The 14,391-nt window shown below is 40.0% G+C and overlaps 1 long non-coding RNA gene across 1 annotated transcript in view; it reads left to right on the top strand.

The window, feature by feature from the left end:
* LOC118717068 overlaps positions 1-14,391 on the top strand; it is a 203,605-nt gene that overhangs the window by 171,282 nt on the left and 17,932 nt on the right. The window contains exon 3 of the long non-coding RNA XR_006741372.1: positions 13,691-13,777. This is a non-coding gene — a long non-coding RNA (uncharacterized LOC118717068). The remainder of the gene's footprint in view (positions 1-13,690; positions 13,778-14,391) is intronic.

Here is a 14,391-nt window from a genome sequence, read left to right as displayed (position 1 = left end):
AATACCTAATTCATAGGAATTGTGATGCTTGCAGGAATTCCTACAAAATGCCCCTCCAATGTGTAAGAGGTTCACCAGAGCATAGTCACATAGTCATCGTAATTGTGGTGACAGTGTCAACAAAACAACTACCTTTAAAATAAACAACAGCCCCCACTTTTTCCTTCCCCAACCAATCCCCAAGGTGTAGTGGCTTGGCAAGCCTGTCACTTCACCCTCTTGTCCCATTTTCCACTTCTTAAGAGAACGGTACTAAACTAACCATGCCAGATGGCCTCCTGCTGTTTGGGCCATATTCACCACCGAGCAGGGAAGAGTGTGTCAACATTTTCATTCTCCTCCAGTCACGTGGCTAGGTCAGTGAGGAGGTCTTCAATTTCTTATCTTCTTATCCTCAGGGTGGATGTTGGAACCCATGATCCCTCTCTATCACTTAGGAATTAGGTCCAGGATATTTATTGGCTTGAAGATGAGATGTTATTTTTTTATGATAGAGCTGTTGTTTTATGGTAGAGTACTTTTCCTTTGTTTGTTGTTTGGTGTCATAAAAAATTGTGATTGTCTCTGAAATGTCTCCAGGTTAACTTTATTACTTTTTCCATGCAGTGCATTCTTTATTTATAACTTGCTTTTCCTGCACCACGGGTGTAGCCCAAGGATGTTCAGATTCAAAGATGAGATAGTCATTTTAGAGGTTGGGGTCTGGGTTGGGATCTGATAATCTACCATGTCCCCCAGACACGTCGCCAGAAAGTTCTGTATTTGTTTATTTGGCGCTGACCAAGCAAATATAATAATACCATGTACTTTAACTTCCCATTTTGCTGTTGCCCCTTGTTTTTATAATGCCGTTAGGGACTTTATAAGAGGGAACTGGGAGATTAGGGGAAGATTCATGTGTTCCTGGCCTCCACCCCTGGGGCAATACCATCTAACATGACCAGAATTTCAGGCCATCTTGCTAAAACATCACTTTCCCCACGGCATCTCAGTGTTTTCTTAATTTGAAGGGTATACACAATTCTTTTCTGAACCTTTTCTTCATTTACTTTCTGATACAGATATGATAAGGTAACACATATACCATTAGGCAGCTCTCCTGTGTGGTGTGACATTCCAAGGCAAAGAGGTTCAAACTGCAAAAAGTGACGTCCAGACCAGGCTCTCAGGGTGATGACAGGGCAGGGATGTGTCTGATGTGGCCCACTTGGGGTGGCACAAGCAGGTTTCTGGTTGCGCATGCTCAGATTCATGCAGGAAGGTAATTCCCATCATATAGAAAAGAGAAGAGACATTCCCCAGAAGTGTGGAGAGAAGGGATTAAGTTGGATGGTAGCCATGGCTCCTCTTGTTTAGGCATGGCTTCTCCTGTTGGCACAGCCCAGGGCAGGGAAGACTTCAGTCCTGCCTGGCACCGGACAGGGCTCCCTCAGCAAATGTCCCCATTGTCTTTGCACCACAGGCACCAGCCTGGCTCAGCAGCTCGGGGAAGCAGATGAGGCAAGTCACAGTGAGATCTGGGGCTTCTGATGTGAAAATCCCAATTTTCTGCAAATTCTAGAGAACCTTCTCTAATTAAATACTAAGTCAAACAAGAGTGTGGATTTTCCAATCACTGATTTATCTGGACTCTTTATCTATTTTCTCTACAGCTGATAACTTTGATCAGTTTTAGAGATTTCAGAGTTTTCTTAGAAGCTAGAAGTAAAAAGATGGCACACGTTTAAGGATAACTTAGTAATTTATCAAGGAAAGAAATAAACAACTGATAGTCTCTTATGGAATTGGAGACTATTAGGTTCTTCACTTAATCCTTCCTTCTCAGAGCTCTTTGTGAAAAGAGCTCTTTTGCTGACAGTTATATAGAAGCTTATCTTTCTCCGGATCATCATCCACATCTTGAAAGAAGGGATCGCATTGATCAATGTATCTCTGGTGCCTATCCCATGGTCTCACACCTTTCAGGCCATGAACAAATATTTGAGAAAGAATATAGGAATGAAATGACCTATTGAGGGATGGACTGTGGTCTATCAATCCTTGGTTAACTATTTAAAATATGTTTGGCTCTGAAGCACTCAGAAATTGATTGCCTACTTATTACAAGTGTGTTCTTGGTTCCCTCTTGTTTAATTACATCCATTTTCTCCTTCCCCCTCCACCCATCCATTCCAGTTGTGTGCACCTGTTTGTTAACCACCTCAGCTAGAATAACAGCATTGGTTTATCTCTGTATGTTATTACCAATAAATCTGGACTATAAGTAGCTTAACAAATCAAAAGTTTGTTTCTTGCTCGTGTATACATGCACACACAAGCACACACACTTTGGAGGGACCATCTCCCTGTCTCTCTCTCTCTTTACATATATACTTACAGACAGCATGGTAGAGACAGAATCACATAAAGACACATAGAGAAGACACATGAATGACAGAAAGTGAATGGAAACATACACATTAAAAGGTAAAAAGTGGTCAGTTCTAGATGCTAGAATTATAGGTAGCTTGTATTTTCTTATTTACATTTTCTTTTTTTCATTTCCAACTTTTCTAAAACAATTAGATCTTAAGAAAATATACAAAATTAGTTTTTTGGTTTTTTTTTTTTTTTTTTTTTTTTTTTTTTTTTTTTAAGAGACACTAGCATGGAAATGTAATACAGAGGAGGCTATGGTGTCTTGGTGAAAAGATAGGCCCTCTGGGTTCCAGTGAGCAATGGAATCTAATCAAAGGAAAAGCAATGGAAATAAAAAAAAGAAGCAAGATAGCTATAGGGACACAATCAATTAAGTTTCTTCCTCTCTGAAAACTTTGATGAGTATTTTGATGGTCCTGTGTCTCTGGTTAAGAGTCTCCTAAATGGACACTATGTTCTATGATTTCACAGGAAACGGGAAGTCAAGAGATTGCAGCTTCGGCATCCATAGAAGGACCAGTGTGGTGGGGAGCCCAGACAACAGGTCAGCTGAGGTGGGTGCAGAGTTTTCTTAGTCACTTCTGTGTCCCAGGGCAAGCGGGGCAGCCTGAGAGGTCACCGATGTCTGTGGGTGAGATGAAAGTGTTTCTGACAGCAAATCCATCTCAGATATGACATGTAGACTTCAGCATGTGAGTTTATGGTTGGTGTACATGCCCCAAAATAGAATCTGCTATTTAATTTTCTCACTGTAATTTCATTTTAAGAGTGATGACCATGTAATTTAGATGTTTCTAGACCCGCAGAGGGATACTCTCTCCCATCCTTATGTGTTTATAGAATGTTTCAAACGCCTGGTAGTCTTCATAAAAGTCAAGTTCGTTAGGAATTGCCACTCTTGTTTTCTGATTTCCTTTCTAACTGGTACTTCTGGAGAAAGAATGTTTTCTTTCCACAACTGCTTCTGAAAGAACCTGTGCTTCTCTTTAGAGATGCCTCTTTCCACTGTCACTACTTCTGTTCTCTTCAAACTTATTCTTTTCTTCCAATGCCATTGCTGTTCCCACCAGCAAACATTTTACAGTCCTACCCCATAGGCAGGCGTGCCTGGCCTCTGTAATGCAGAAAGCACGATACAGGGACTTAGTCCCACAGGTTGAGGATCTGAATTTGACCATCGAGATGATGTCCTGGAACATGGCTGAGTTATGCAACATGTCTCTCACAGTTTTATGGAAAGAGTTTTTGGGGATTTAACCACCATTTAGAATAGTACAATTACAAGCTTATTTCTCCTTTAGAAACAGATGGTTTAATCTAAATGTAAAATTACATGTCATTCTCAGTGTGTATTTTAAATATTCTAAAAAATGTTATCCAGCCCCGCTGGTGGGGCTCAGTTGTTTATAGTTGAGCGAAGCCGCTGGTTCCATCCTGAGTCAGGGCACATGCACAAGTTGTGGGTTTGATTTCCGGCTGGGTTGCATATAGGGAGGCAACCAATTGATGTTTCTCTGTCTCTCTGTGTCTCCATTCCTCTCTCTTAAATCAATAAAAAATATTTTAAAATATTATTAAATTAAAAGGAATATTAAAAGAAATGCAAGCAAGGAATACATTTTATAGAAAAATTCAACTGCACTAATAATCAAAGAAAATTTAAAACAAACACTTCGCCTTTAAAAAAATTAGAATTAATTCTATTTCCCTCTAAAAGAAATCCAGGCTCATTAGAGAAATGACCAAACCCAGATTGAGGGCAGGATAACTATAAGAACAAATCTGGAGTACTTTTGGTGGTAAAGCCAGAATATAAGGGCTAAAAAAAATTTTTAAAAAATGGAGTTATGTTCAATGAACTTAGAAGCAAACTTTTGAGGAATTCCCTTAACCCAAGTCAGAGACAATGTCAGAATCAAATCTAATAATGATTGTGATGTATTTGCTAATAATGCATTAGTTAATCATTAAATATATGTTAATTGCAGTTATTCATGTTGAAAAACACTTGTGCTATATTATGTATAAAAATAAACCAATATAAAATTTTACATAATTTTAATACAAATTATATAAAATATAATTTTCTTAATAAAACATGACATTCATCAAAACATAAATAGTTATCCTTGGCTGTGGCATATGAGTTCCCATTGTCATTTTCTTTACTTTTTTAATGTTTCCCATTTTTTTTCTTTTTTTTTTTTTAAATATATTTTATCAATTTTTTACAGAGAGGAAAGGAGAGAGATAGAGAGCTAGAAATGTCGATGAGAGAGAAACATCGACCAGCTGCCTCTTGCACACCCCCTACCGGGGATGTGCCCGCAACCAATGTATATGCCCTTGACCAGAATCGAACATGGGACCTTTCAGTCCACAGACCGAAGCTCTACCACTGAGCCAAACCGGTTTCGGCCCCACTTTTTTTTTTTTTCTATAAACAAATGACAAGGGGTAGGGGGAAAGAGCTGAACCCCAAGGGGCCCCCACTAGCATATGGTTATTGGTAGGACCTCTCTGTCTCATTGTCTTCTTTATCTTTTGTGTGAGGGACTTTGAATGGTTCACTCCAACTCTCCCTCCTGAAGGGAAGACAGAACATGCAGCTCTTGGAGTGAGAGGTCAAGGTAGACAGCTATATATAGGAAATAGCTTTAAAATATCAGCCTATCTGCAAAATGAACATGGATTTATTTCTCACTCAATTTTATAGAATGAGGTATTGGTCTTAATATAAGAATAAGACTGTTGGTCCTAACTGGTTTGGCTCAGTGGATAGAGCATTGGCTTCCAGACTGAAAGGTCACAGGTTCAGTTCTGGTCAAGGACAAGTACCTTGGTTGTGGGCACATCCCCAGTAGGGGTGTACAGGAGTCAGCTGATCAATGTTTCTTTGTCATCAATGTTTCTAACTCTCTATTCCTCTCCCTCCCTCTCTGTAAAAAGTCAATAAAATATATTTAAAGAAAAAAAAAAGAATAATACTGTTGTATGGACCCTGGGAATAGACCATTTTAAGAAATAAAGATCTCAAGGGATTTCCAATTAATATTCCAAGAACCTCTCTCAAACCCAGCTTGTAAAAAGACGAAGTAGTCTTCAAATGAATGGAGGTAGGGCCTGCGATTGCAAGAATTTCTTCCCACCTTGAAAGACTCCATTATAAACTGAAATAGAGGAAGAAGTGAAGTGTTGGCACTTTAAGTAGAAAGAAGTCATCTCGGGGAAGCAATCCCATAGGGTTAGTGTGTAAAAAGGAAGATGCTACTGGGCGCATGCAGGAAATGCAGTCTTCCAAGCATGGAAACACCCTGTTTGAACATAGTTAGATGTTCCTGGAGTCTGGAGGTCACATGGCAAACTGGATCCTGCTTAATAACCTATTTGGATCTTCTGCAGATGTTTACAAAAGTCCTCCTGTGAGTCTCAGATGAAAAGAAGTTCTGCTGGTTTCCAAAGTGCATGGGAGGAGATGATGGACTGGTAGGAAAACAAAGCCCAGAAGAGTGTCTTTAACTGTGCACTGCGAGATTTACTGGGGCCCGGCGGGGGTCAGGCTGGAGGTCCTCCCTGTTCACAATCTATAAAAAATGATATAGACTGGTTAATTCTGCTGACAACACAGAGCTGAGGGAGGCTTAGCCATTCAACAAAAAATCAGCAAAATTCAGAAGTGTTTGGGCTATTCCCTTGCCCTGAACATTCTCGGAAATTAGTCGACTCCAGTTCATCAACACTCACATTTGGGGGAGAATGTATGGCCTACAAAGTAAGTGCAGAAGATTCATCAGAAGTTGTTTTTGGCACAGGCAGGAAGATTACATTAGTGCAACTTGAATTCCTGGATTGCTTTGGACAATGCCAAGATCTGGGACTCAACTCTAGATAAGGCAAGCTTCCCAGCCTCCTATTTTAGTCATGTCAGAAGGAAAGTGTGGCAGTCTGGAACAGTGCTCACACATTTTTAGTGGGATGGAGCACTTGACTTTCATGTTCTTTTGGTGGATTGTCCATGGGGCTGGGGCTGGGGCTGAGGAGACCAGGCACTGGCCATGTGGTACAAGACGAATTCTTTACCACAAACAACCCAAGGAGTGACATAGGAATATTTTAGTTTTATCGTTTCTTGCAAGTGTATGGAAACACAGCAGAAATGATAAAGAAATGAGTTGCATGTAATTTATTTGCTAGAAAGTACTAAATTTGTTTCTCAATACAAAGGGTGTAGATATTTATTGCATGAGGGAAAGGTCATAATCACTCACGTTATTTTTTTCCTGTCCCTCTCACCTCCCTTTACTGCTTTTCCTTCTTTCCAAACAAAACATTTTATTTGGGGCTAACTATAGTATTTGTTTCCATTTTGATATCTGCATATGCCTCCTGGATTTGAATGATAGCATTACTAAATTATATTGTTGCACTGCTTAATACTAGAAGGGTGAGATTCCAAAAATGACATATTAGTGGATTAGTGGAGGTTAGAATGCTTTCTGAGATGAAGAATTCCAGGGTCTGGTTTGCAGGGAGTTGTTTAGACGTGGAGGATGGTCCATTCAAATTAGTGAGGTTCTAAGATCGTGGTTGAAGTCACCACTGCATTTTAGGATTTAAGATGAAGAGTAAGGTCTTCTGCCACATTATGAAATAGGTATTAAATATGAGGAGATGACTTATATAGAGGCTGGCAGATGACAGACACACAGATGAGAGCCTGCTAGTGACCTGAGTCTCAAATGAGGAGAGTTTTCTCAGGGAGGGTAGGAAAGCAGTGGCCTGGAAGCTGTCATGCAGGTCTATAAAAATTCATCTCTACCTTCTAGAACCTGAAACTAGGCTCTCATGGACACAACAGGCCCATCACCAGAAGGCTCCAGGGTTTCCAAGACCCTGGTGAGGAACAGCACTTTCTGGAGAGCGTGAAGGGGAACACGGAATACAACGGAGAAGCCCTTCTTGGGAACCCAGTGAAAGCATTGGGAGCTGATTAGCAAAAGGATGCATCTCAAGGACTAGGGCAAGAGCCCCATTTTTGTACAGATAACAATTCAGAAGAGATTGCAACTCTGAGTGTTCATACACGACACCAAGAGTTAGACTCATGCCGAAACCGGTTTGGATCAGTGAATAGAGCGTCGGCCTGCGAACTGAAAGATCCCGGGTTCGATTCCGGTCAAGGGCATGTACCTTGGTTGCGGGCTCATCCCCAGTAGGGAGTGTGCAAGAGGCAGCTGATCAATGATTCGCTCTCATCGATGTTTCTAACTCTCTATCCCTCTCTCTTCCTCTCTGTGAAAAATCAATAAAATATATTAAAAAAAAAAAGTTAGACTCAGTGGTTCTCAACCTTTTTAATGTCGCGACCCACAGGTTGAGAACCACCAGCAGAGTCACCTAAGACCATCAGAAAACACAGATATTTACATTACGATTCACAACAGTAGTGAAATTACAGTTATGAAGTAACAACGAAAATAATTTTATGGTTGGGGGTCACCACAATGTGAAGAACTATATTAAAGGGTCGTGGCATTAAAAAGGTTGAGAACCACTGAGTTAGAGAAACAGAACCACTCAAGCCAGAGGGAAACAAGTGAGTTTAGAGAAGTCTATCAAAATATTTTTTTTCTTTTAGGAGATAACTATGTTAGTGCTCTACAAATCTGAGAAATACGATTTCCATTTCCGAAGAGGTAAATTCCTAAATATGTTCTCCTTTAGTTTGTCTAATCCTCCTGTGAATTGGTTTTGCCATATGAACATTGCTTTCTCCTCAAATCAAAGTTAAGGAGCTTCACTCCAGTGACTTGAACCCAAGCCTTCAGCCATTCAGGGAATGAACACCATTTTGTAAAAGTGCTCTTCCTTTTGAAGCCATGCTGGGTTCTGACAACATGTGCAGGATGACAGCAAGGAAGTTGTAGCACTTGGAAGGCCTCAGAGAGGGGGAAGGAGCCGACTCCAAGAGCAAAGAGTTGAATGATTGTCAGGCGGGGGGCCAAGGAATAGGGGAGCGATTCTGCCAATTCTCCACTCCCCCTCCAAGCGCTCCAACTTCCCATCCACTGCCAAGACACATTTTATTTTTCTGACATGAAATATGTATATAATTCTAGCTCGATTTTTTTTAAAGCACAAGAGGGTTGATTCTGTTTATGCCTCCTTCTAACTCCCACCCAGTACAAACATTGGCTTCTAGCCTGGTGGTGACGACAGGATCTAACAAAACAGAATCCCAGAGCCAGTGAGTAGATGGCTAAGTAAATATGCCCCAAACACTGACATTTTTCACAGGGTAGGTGTGGTGGTTGAGGACTTGGACAGGGAGACACAGGCAAGATAACTGGGTGGGAAAACAACAGCAAACACTGACTGACTTTTTCTTTGGATGCTAATGCTCTTTGACCCTTCTCTGCCTGGGACTTTGGGTATCACTTTCTGGGCTTAGATCCTGGTGGTTGGGGCAGGGAGTGAGAAGCCCCACAGAAGTGAATCTGTTTCAGTATGTGCCCAAAATACACAGCTTGGCATCATCATGAAGGAATATGATTCATGTGAGAAAGGGGGACTTCCCATAAATGGAAGGGATTGGGCAATTGGAAATACACGAGTCCATGAGTTATTGGACTAACATTATTGAGCACTTGTGGTGTGGCAAGGAACGTCCATTTGATAATGGGAGCCACTATGCTATGTACCTTGTAGCTGTGATTTCATTTAATCCTCATGTGACTACATGTCAGCTATGGGAAGAACATTCAAAAACATCACTCCCATTGCAGTAGGCAGGGATCCATGGCAGCAAAGATCTCATATCATTTCTTACTTATTAAGGTTTCTGAGAAACCATTACATTTCATCCTTATTTTCAATACTTCGATGAACTGAATGGCTCTATTTCCCAATGTTGTGTTCATTCCCAGCTCTTACCTCATAACATGTACATTTTTATTATATTCATTTTGAATTAATATATGCTTATGAATGAAGGGCTCACTCTCACTATAGCTTGATTCTGAGAAACATAAGAAGAAAAAATGCATGAATTCAGCTTAATTTCTGATAATTGAACTACAGTGTCCATCAAAGGGCCATACAGAGGACGCTTTTCCCAAACCAAAGCAAGATGTGGCTGCTTGCTCCATTGCTCCTTTACTGCTAAGTATCAGAATGCAACAGGGGCCATTTTTATTGCTGCGGTCAGTAGTTCTAGAAAACAATACTTGCCCCTCCCGTGGCCCAGGAGAAAGTTGGCATTTGTAGAGCTAAAGGGGCTGAAGTGGGTCACCTTGGGATGTGAATCAAGTTGAAACAGATTTCCTAACTTTAAAATCATTGGACTTTCCTATTTGATTATTTGTTCTAAAACTAGATAATATAAAAAATAAATCTGCAAAAAGATGCTTAAAAGTTTGTTCTGGATCCCTCTTTCCCTCCTCTCTCTTAATCCACAACTCTCTCTATTAATGTTCTGTATGTCTTAGAGTAGAGGCCTCAAATTTCTGTCTTAATACTTGATTGCCCAAGGTGATTTCAAAATCTGAAAAGAATCTGCATTAGTCATTAGAAGAATCAATGTGGAAGGATATGCACATGTGGGGATACACCTTCCACTTGAGTTCTTTTCAATTAGACAGTGTTATTCTTAGTAAAATTGGCTGGATTAATTTTGAGCACTTTTCATTTTTGTTTTTGTCACCATGCCTACAGAATATACAGTCTCCCCACTGGACTCCTCCCTGTGTATTCTCCTCCTCAATTTTTGGCTTCCCTTCTGTTTATGTTAAGGCATCTGAGCTCATCACTGCACACTCTTCCTTCTCCAACTGCTGTTGGGTTCTTCGCTAGGCCCCTGACTGCAAGCTGGACAGTTACTCTGCAGGACTCTAAGTGAAGATGGTATCTCAACAGCAAAACTGATCTTCTCAGCCAGAACAAAAGGAGTATCTTTTATTCTTCTCAGCCAACAAGGGATATTTCTGAGAATTTATAGCCAAATATGAGATGACTATTAGGATGGATGGTCTAATACTATCTTCCATTTTAAAAAAATGTTCCCATTTGTGGTTCATTTTTCCTGTATAACACCATATATAACATCACAGTTTTCCTATTTCATGGGGAGCCCATTCTTTTTAAAAATATCTTTTATTGATTTTTCTACAGAGAGGAAGAGAGATACCCTGTTTCCCCGAAAATAAGACATCCTCCGAAAATAAGACCCAGCACATGAAAAGATAAGACATCCCCTGAAAATAAGACCTAGCGCAACTTTGGGAGAAAAAATTAATATAAGACACTGTCTTATTTTCGGGGAAACAGGATAGATAGACAGTTAGAAACATAGATCAGCCGCCTCCTGCACACCTCCTACTGGGGATGTGCCAGCAACCAAGGTACATGTCCTTGATCGAAATCGAACCTGGGACCTTTCAGTCCACAGGCCAACACTCTATCCACTGAGCCAAACCGGTTTCGGCAGGAGCCCATTCTTACAGACTGCAGTGGGAATGGCACTCCCTTAGAGCTTACAGTGCACAGCTCTCCACCGCCCATGCATGTGGCACTTACCACTCATTCCTACTTGTACCTTTCACAGAGGAGGAACCGAGGTATTTCGTACAGCTCGTTATTTGTCAAGTGTGTGTTCCAGTGCAGACCTCAATCTCATTATTATCCACATTTCATGCTCCTAGCACTTGATGGGGGATAAACTTTTATTTCACATATAAAATTATTTAAAATGTTTTGTTTGATAAAATTGTAAGGCCTATTCTAACCAACCCAGAAATCTTTACAATTTAAAAGCCATTGGGAGTTGAAGTAAAATAAAAAAATTTAAATACTTTTTTTCTTTATTGATTAAGGTATTACATATGTGTCCTTATCCCCGCCATTTCCCCTCCTACCCCCCCCCCCCCTCCAATCGTGCCCTCACCCCCCTGGAGTCTGTGTCCATTTGTTAGGCTTATATGCATGCATACAAGTCCTTTGGTTGATCTCTCTCCCTTACCCCCACTCTCCCCTACCTTCCCTCTGAGGTTTGATAGTCTGATTGATGCTTCTCTGTCTCTGGATCTGTTTTTGTTCATCGGTTTATGTTGTTCATTATATTCCACAAATGAGTGAGATTATGTGATATTTATCTTTCTCTGACTCCAAAACTTCTTGCATGAACAAATACTCTCATCGATGTTTTTAACTCTCTATCCCTCTCTCTTCCTCTCTGTAAAATAAATAAATAAATAAACAAACAAATAAATAAATAAATAAATAAAAATTAAAAAATAAATAAAATATATTAAAAAAACAACAACAAAAAACAAATGTTCTTAAGGAGTGGGGGTCTACCATGAAATACAGCTTTTATAAAAATCCTAAAAGACCCACATGATGTTTTACAGAGTATCCAACATTGGGCAAAACCTACTTTTTAGTTTCCGTTTATTAAACAGCATAAGATATACCTTTGAAGCCAGTTTGTTAAGAGAGGGGAACATAACCCCCTGTGCTAGGAAGGACACCAGACTGGGGAGTAGAAGGCTTCTCTCCCTAGAACTGACTGTTTTTGAGGTTCATTGCTTGACCCAGATATGTTTCTTTCTTTCTCTGGTCCTTGTTTTTTCAGGTTATAAGAAGAAATTAGACTAAATGATCCCTAAGGATCCTTATCATCTTCAATATTTTATAATTTTCCTGGAGTTGGGAAAAGATAAAGTCATATAATTGAAATTCTAGGAGGCTGAAAAGTGAAAGATGCCTAGTCTAAGATGTCTAGTTTTCAGCCTTGATGCCTGTATTTCCTTGTAATGGAATTATTTGGCTGTCCTACTTATAGCTAATATATATTATCTCCTTTCAACATACTAGCCAGAGCAGTGAAATGTCCAGATTCCATCTTACAGCCCATCCCATTTTCTAAATCTTGGAACTTCTCAGCCTTGAAGCAGCTTATTGGCTCTGAGCTGGGTATTTGTTCACTTGGTGTTTTCCATCACCTGGGATTCTCCTTCAGGACTCTATCCTGTGTTTATTGGCTCTCCCATCCTGTCCACTCAGCCTCCTCGCTGATTATTCACTTATCTGTCAGTATATTCAATACGAGGCCTGGTATTTCTAGATCCTTCTTAACAAGAGTGTGTTTATTTCTTCCTTCTTGCTTTCTCTCCTTGTTAGATTATCTTTGCCTCTCCTGTAGGTTTATCCCAGCAGCATTGCAGAGCCTTCATCATTGCAGTTTAAAATATTCCTGTTTGTGCCCTAACTGGTTTGGCTCAGTGGATAGGCCTGTGGACTGAAAGGTCCCAGGGTTCGATTCTGGTCAAGGGCATGTACCTTGGTTGCGGGTACATCCCCAGTACGAGGTGTGCAGGAAGCAGCTGGTCAATGTTTCTCTCCCATCAATGTTCCTAATTCTCTATCCCTCTCCCTTCCTCTTTGTAAAAACTCAAAAATATATATTTATTTATATATATATATATATATATATATATATATATATATATATATATATATATATATATTTATATATTCATTCCTGTTTCCCAGAACCTCCCTTTTTACTCAGGGTCTTAGTCTTAGATGTCATCTTCTAGGTGAAATCTCTTGGTGTCTGAAGCTTTCTCAAAACCTGGAATAATACATACCCCAGTGTGGTGGGCAGAGTTTCTAAAATGACCTCTTTCCCATAGTTACCCTGATCTAACTCTTTAAACATAGAATCTTCATGCTTGCGATTTTGTATTATGCTATATTGCCCTTAAAATAGGGAGATTACCCAGATGGGTTTGATAGCAGCACCTACATCCTTAAAATCAGAAGAAGTCAGAGAGATTGGAGGTGTGAGGACTGGATGGGCCATTGCTGGATGAAGATGGATGGAGGCACACGGGAAGCCAGAGGAAGCATGTGTGTGGCCACGGGAGCAGCAAGCAACCTTGGGCCACAGCCAATGAGGAAATGGGCCTTTTGTCCAACAACCACAAGGAACTAAATCTGGCCAATAACCTGAAAGATTTTGGAAGCAGATTCTTCCCCAGAGCCTGCATATGAGAGCCCCACCTGGCCCCAAATTGACTCCATCCTGTGGGACCCTAAGCAGAGAACCCCATACATTGCACCCAGATCCCTAACCTACTGAAACAGTGACATAATAAATGAGTGTGTTTTTAAGCTGGTAAGTGTGTGGTAATTTGTTACACAACATGGGAAAGCTAATATTCCCAGCTATGAGCTTTGTTGTGCTGATTTGTTGCTTTTGTTTTCCTAGCTCTGAATCGAGTACCTACAGAAGTGGAATCTTTGGTCTCATGGAGCAAAAGTCTTTTCAACCCACAAGAACTCCCAAATACTGATGGTAGGAGAAGCTTCTAATTGATCTGTTAAATAATTATTATTTAGAATTGCAATATTGCTTTATTTGAAGAGAACCTGGACAGCACAGAATTTTCCTACCCTGTTACCAGTAGCTCAAATATCCAAATTAGCAAGTTATGCCCTAAACTCACTCAGTGACATGGAGGGTAGTTATATGTGTGGGAAGAGGGTATGAATGCTGAGGGATCAAATACATGAAAACCTATTCTCTTTTAATTCCATCTAAAAAGAGAACAATTTGAAAAGGTAAAAAGAGATTAGACTGGAATGGAATCAGTCAAACTGTACATGAGTTGATGGATAAATTCTGAGAATATGATTCAAACTACTTATAAAATAGCTATTACCTTTAATGGTAATTATATTGGAGAGAAAAAATGATCTCGTTTAGGCAAACTCTAGCAATCATCCAATGTTATGTCTTTTTTTTATGCCTCACTACAAAGTGAAGGATAAACTAGGAAACTGAAAAGATAAATTACATTTTTACTCTGATCATTTGAATCTATGAATATTAAACACACATTAACAGAAGAATGAGACTACAGATAAAAGGAAGTTAACTGGAAGAGACTTCCACATTACAGTGCTCTG

This window comes from Pipistrellus kuhlii, unplaced genomic scaffold (genome assembly GCF_014108245.1).
Source record: "Pipistrellus kuhlii isolate mPipKuh1 unplaced genomic scaffold, mPipKuh1.p scaffold_m20_p_13, whole genome shotgun sequence".
In the NCBI taxonomy this organism is placed as follows: domain Eukaryota; kingdom Metazoa; phylum Chordata; class Mammalia; order Chiroptera; family Vespertilionidae; genus Pipistrellus; species Pipistrellus kuhlii.
This window is presented reverse-complemented; position numbering and strand designations above follow the sequence as displayed.